Genomic DNA, 6000 nt, shown 5'->3' with positions numbered 1-6000 from the left:
AAACATCACTATTACAAATGCTTGTGTTTTTAAAACACCTAGTAAGTTAAATGTATTTATATAGCACATTTAAACACAGCAAAGCTGACTAAAGTGCTGAACAGAGTAAATGGAATAAAAAATAAAATAAAAACAGCAGACAGACCATAAAACAATACTTAAATAAGATTAAAGCGCCTGGGAGAAGAGATAAGTTTCCGGCCTCTTTTTAAAAATGATAATAAAAGGTGCAAGGGGAGGGAGTACAATAGAAACTTATCTGAAGATCTGCGAAGGAATTTTTACACAGAAAAAGCAGCCCAGAAACCAAATCTGAAGCGGAGTAAAATCAAAAAAATGCATTTACACAGAATGTTTATTGCTTCTCTGAAGCGGCATAAATGCATTTACACAGGAAGTAGAATCGCAGGAAACACTGCTTTGAACATTACTACCGTTTTAACAACGTGTTATAAAATTAATTTAAAAATAATGAAACGATAGCCTAAACAATTAAATAAAACTGTAATAAATATATATAATATATATTATTATAATATATATATATAACTGTATATATAAATATACGCAACTTTAAATTAATTTAGTTTATAAATACTTTTTTCTATTTCTTAATAAAAATTGTTCCAGGTGGGACAAATGCAACAAAGAAATTCTGAATGATTACACCGGATAGCAGGATTAAAAGAGGTCGAAAGTTTATTTTTCAAAGAGCCAGAAGACCTCGAGAGTTTGATAAGGCACAGCAAATGAACAATGGTGATAGCGTTGGCGTTTCTCGAAGAACAGCAGATGTCACCAGACCGTCGTGAAATATCGTCCTCAAGGAGATGATTTTTGGAATATAATATATAACAATGCCCAACAGTGTTGACAGATTGGAAATGTCCAAGTATCGTAACAGAAGCTCAAAATTATCGTATTTGGAAGAATATTATCGTACATGAGTCAAACGTACAGAATACAGCGATTTATATACCAACAACTTTGACACAAACTGAAAATTACTTTATTACCAAACTATCAACTTGAAAAAAAAAAAAAAAAACTGACCTAAAGCGCCGCGGCAGGAAATGTTATGTTAACTTTTTTTTTTTTTTCTTGCAAAACATAAAGATATGACATGTTAATGATATACAACATTGTATACAATATACAAAAAGACCATTAACATTAAATCCACAGCTAGATCAATGCGTATAGAAGCCCTATGATTACAACGACCATTATTTGAAATGTCACACAATTCTGAAATTATCGTACATTATTGGATTTTTTTTCCATTATTAATAATCGTACATCCTACAGAGGTCAAAATTATGGTACAAATACGATAATTATCGTACATCTGGCAACACTGATGCCCAATCACAGTGAGGCCAACCGATTAGGTTAAGCATTTACCGTGTCTGAGAAACGTATCAGCGCGTTGATCCGTCTCTTCAAAAGGAAGATTACAAACGGACTTCTCTTTGCTGATATATTTATGATTTGCAACAAGGTGTGAGTACAGGACTCTTACTTCACTGTCCCTAGCTGGTAGACTTTTTTTTTTTTTCTAAAAAAATAAGGAGCTAGGCCAATATGTTTTGTCTCCCGCTTCTTCATTCTAACGTGCTTTTGGTTGCCATGAAAATGACGTAGTTTAGAGCGGCACAAGTTCGCGTTCATTCACACTGAACCAAAACAATATTAGAGTCGCGTTTGATATTAGGGGCTGAGGTGGGTCGGACTCAGACCCGTCATATTCTAAGTCTGCTTTTATGCGGCATTGTGTCTTTACACCGAATTCTGAGCAGACACAGAGCCGCTTTAGAGCAGCCTTAACTCGGCTGTGTAAAGATGTCTTTAGATGAATGTGGAATAAGAAGATCTTTGAGATGAGGAGGAGCTTGATCATTAAGAGCTTTAAAAACAAACAACTGGAATTGAATTTTAAACTGGATCCTAAAATGGACCAGGAGCCAATGGAGCCATGCTAAAATAGGGGTGACATGGTCATATTTCTTTGCCCTGGTCAACAGCCCCATTTTGAACCGTTTGGAGACGAGCAAGAGATGACTCAGGAAGACCCAAATACAAAGAATTACAATTGTACAACACAGAGAAATATATTGGGACGTTTAACGCATCCTGCACAGTGTTAAACTTTTGGGGAGTACAAAAGGACAACTTTTTACCTTATCTACCCCTAAAAGATGTATACTAGTACTCTTAGTAGTAGTAATGTTCACTTAAATGGGTAATTCACAGCTGACAAGATGGGCTTTAACTCAAACTTTTTTACTAAGAAATTGGTGCTACATGACTCCAAAAACCTCCAAAACAAAAAATGGACTTCTGAAAACATGTATTATTTATTCTAGCCAGCATTAGTCAATAAGAAAGATTAGTGGAGACAACTGATATACTGAGCTGCAAGTAAGCAAGGGGGATATATATTTATTTATTTATTTATTTTTTAATTGGGAAAACTAAAATTATAATTTAAGAAAAAGGTAAATACAATAAATGTGTAAAGATGTGGAGACAACTAGTATAAAATGAAAAGTACAGATGTCACAAGGGACAAAATGCTTTAACAGGAAGGTTATTGCAAACATACTAGTTTTATATCATTTCCAGCAGTAGGAAAGATGGATTGATGTTAAATTGTGTTATTTTACCGAAAACTTCATGCATTTCAGTTAAATTAAACAGCTCCCCCTTTTACGGCAATTAAGATCACAAATAGTTCACAGTCATGACCTAAATATGATTTTCATATCATACTAAATACCAACTACAATAATCATCAGTTGCACACACTCAAGCTTTGATATCCTATTTCGAGTCACTCTGAATGGCTCATTGAATAAGTGAGTCAATTGTATCAGTGCGATTCACAAATGAATCATTCAGGGCTGAATTTTCCAAAAGCACTGTGAGATAAGTTGATTGTATGGAACGTCGATTCTTCACGATGCTTTTGGGAAAAGGAGCAAAGTGCGATTTGTGAACCGTTTCGGTTAATTTGAAAAAATCAAAGTCCAATTCTTGAAAAAGCTGATTCGTTCCATTCAAAATAACGAGGAGTGAATGATATGTTTGTAATGGAGTAAAAACTATGATATTATGCTTTGGGATGTAGCGAAGTAAAAGTTTCCCAAAACAAAAATACTAAGGGTGTAACGATACCCTCATGTCACGATTCGATACATATCACGATACTGAACTCTCGATACAATATTATTGCGATACTCCAACACATACGGTAAAGGATATTAAACAATGTACCTTCGATTAAATGCTAAATTTGGGTGTGGAAATGAATAGGCTTTAACGAAATAAATAAAGATACAAAGCTGGTTGAAAGTTGGTGGACTTATCCTTTAAGGTACTACTATTACTAGACTCCTGTCGAAAGCTTTTGTTCGGCAGAGCATCGCTCACATTTTCTTCAAATCTAGTTCTTTTGTCAAAGTTTATTTCATAACCACTGCTACCAGAACAAAAGGGCCAGGAAACATTAAGCACCATGGAAATTCAAAGAACGTGGGAGGGATAAAGTAAACAGAAAGATTCCTGTACATGAAACTATACTATATGATTAACACACAGCTCAGCACCAGGCCTGTAATTACAGCTCAACAAAACTGCAGAGACAGGTTTGAAGGGTGTTGTTTTTGTTGCCATTCTGAACATGTAACTCCATGCTGAATAATCGAATACCGAAAACGCAAAACGTAAGGAGCTATTTGCTCATTGATTAAAAAACAAAAAGTTGCACTAGCTTGTAGCTCTTTTGAAATGACCCTGGTTAATGGTCAACGGTCAACGACATGCTCAGAATTCCCCATTAAGTAAACAAAATGATAGCAAAGAGCACGGAAAAAACAAATAAGCACTTATTAATGGTTAACGTTCTTCATTTATTTCAGTTTTCAGCTATGAGACGCATAAATGACCAGAAACTATTTTAAGAGCCTAAGGATATTGATATGACCTTTATAAATGAGGACTTGACATTGAGAAAAGTTTGAGACAGACCTCCCCCATTTCTCTCATGTCAGTTTGCATTGCACAACCCGACATCTGTGCCCGTCAGTCTCTCAGTGGCTCCGCTTCAAACTCGAACAATCCCGGGTCATTCGTGTAATCCGGCCAGCAAGGCTGTTTGAAACACTTGGATACCAAATTTTGCTGCGTTTTAAGATATTCCAAATCTTCATGGATATATTCAGTTTAAATAAACTAGCAATGTCACTTATGATTTCCATTACACGAGAGTAGATGTTAAAACTTCATGCTGATTTGTACTCGGCTTTCGCCAAGATAATCACCAACTAAGACGTAGCTTTACAGTAACCTATGCTTCTCCATCCATTTACGCTTCTTTCCATCTGGTGACGTGAATCTTCTGTCTGGTGTTAATACAGTGTATTGCGCGTCAGCACACACACCGGCTGCAACCACAGTGCGGTCCCCCATAACAACCCTCTGGATTGAGCGGAGTAGGGAACATCTCTAGGGTCTTCAAGTGGGCACCTTCCGTCCTCAGTGTTTCGTCGACTAGCCCACGACACCTCAAGAGGGCTCGACAGTGACTCTGGCGTACCAGAGTCACCCCCCTCCGTCCCCCACTCAACTCAGCCCAGCTTACTGCCCTCTACTTCCCTCTTGCTGCTGAGACCTAACCACAATCTCACAATCTCTCCGCAACCCAACCATACGCGCCAACCCGTTTGACTAAGGCTGTCGAGCCCCACTGGTGCGTTAATATGCAGTTTCAGTGGCAACGGTTCCGTATGGCATACCACCTACCACAAAACACAATATCTGCCCAACCACCCGTCATTCACGCAATATACACAGGAACGTAATGACTGTAAATACTATACAACCTCTACGAATAAACCAACAGTTGCTGCTGAGACCTAACCACAATCTCACCGCAACCCAACCATACGCGCCAACCCGTTTGACTAAGGCTGTCGAGCCCCACTGGTGCGTTAATATGCAGTTTCAGTGGCAACGGTTATAACTACATTCAAAACCTAAAAGTACAATGGAAAATATTTATTCCAATTAAAAATAAGATTGGGAGATTAATTGCACTGAGCACAGTGAACAAAATGAATCAAATAATGTCGACTAGGAACTTTATTTAATTCAAAAAGTATTGATTTGATCAAAATAATTTACACAGTCCATTTTACTCATTTTTTTTTAATGATTATTAGAATATTGCATTGTTTAGCTCAATCACTATAGGCCTTACAACAATGTTGGCACACACCGTTTTCAATTTCAAAACGCACAACTTTAAAAAATATTTGATGGACTTTGTCTACTGAAAGTCTTTTGAAAAGATGTTTTGTCAGCTGAGCATCCGGTATGTTGTTAAACAATAGTAAAATCCACCGAACACACTGTAATTCAGTCCCTCAGAGCCTCGTTTTCATTCCTGTCAAAAACTAAATATGGCTCTACCCAGATTAAAGTCTATTGGAAGCTGCCTTTTAAATACATTTTAGCCAAATTCTGTAGTAGAAGCATCACATGTATACTTGTGGATAAGGCAAATCACAGAATGCATGGCAACAAGCTCAGTGAGAATTATTAGATAAGATGGTGGATCAAGGGAAATGCCGATTATGAATATCAGCATACTGTATTCAAGATTAAAAGGTTTTGATTGCTAATGGTCATGTAATTAAAAATGAGCTATTTTACCTAATGTGTGTGTGCTGTGTATTTATTATGCAGTATTATTAGAGTAAAGAGAATCTACTCTTAATCACGTTTGGTTGGTGCGTGTGAACGACCATTAATGGACTTGATGCTGACTAGGGTTGGGTATCGTTTCAATTTTTACGATTCTGATTCTTATTTTGATTCCAATAAGGTAAAAAACTAACTCGGATAACATTCACATTTATTGTAAGTCTTAAGACCCTTGCACACTAAGTCAGAAAGTTTCGTATGCATTTTTTCGGATTCGTAATTCGGTGGCTCTGA

General features: G+C 36.7%; 1 protein-coding gene across 8 annotated transcripts in view; it reads right to left on the bottom strand.

The window, feature by feature from the left end:
• The window catches only part of pacsin3 (protein kinase C and casein kinase substrate in neurons 3), a 56516-nt gene that overhangs the window by 16456 nt on the left and 34060 nt on the right, over positions 1 to 6000 (bottom strand). The gene's annotated exons all lie outside the window — the stretch shown is intronic.

The sequence above is a fragment of the Siphateles boraxobius genome, unplaced genomic scaffold (genome assembly GCF_051911475.1).
Source record: "Siphateles boraxobius isolate OS27281-9 unplaced genomic scaffold, OSU_SipBor_1 48, whole genome shotgun sequence".
In the NCBI taxonomy this organism is placed as follows: Eukaryota; Metazoa; Chordata; class Actinopteri; order Cypriniformes; family Leuciscidae; genus Siphateles; species Siphateles boraxobius.
The sequence above is the reverse complement of the archived record's forward strand: the minus strand, read 5'-3'. Positions and strand labels throughout refer to the sequence as shown.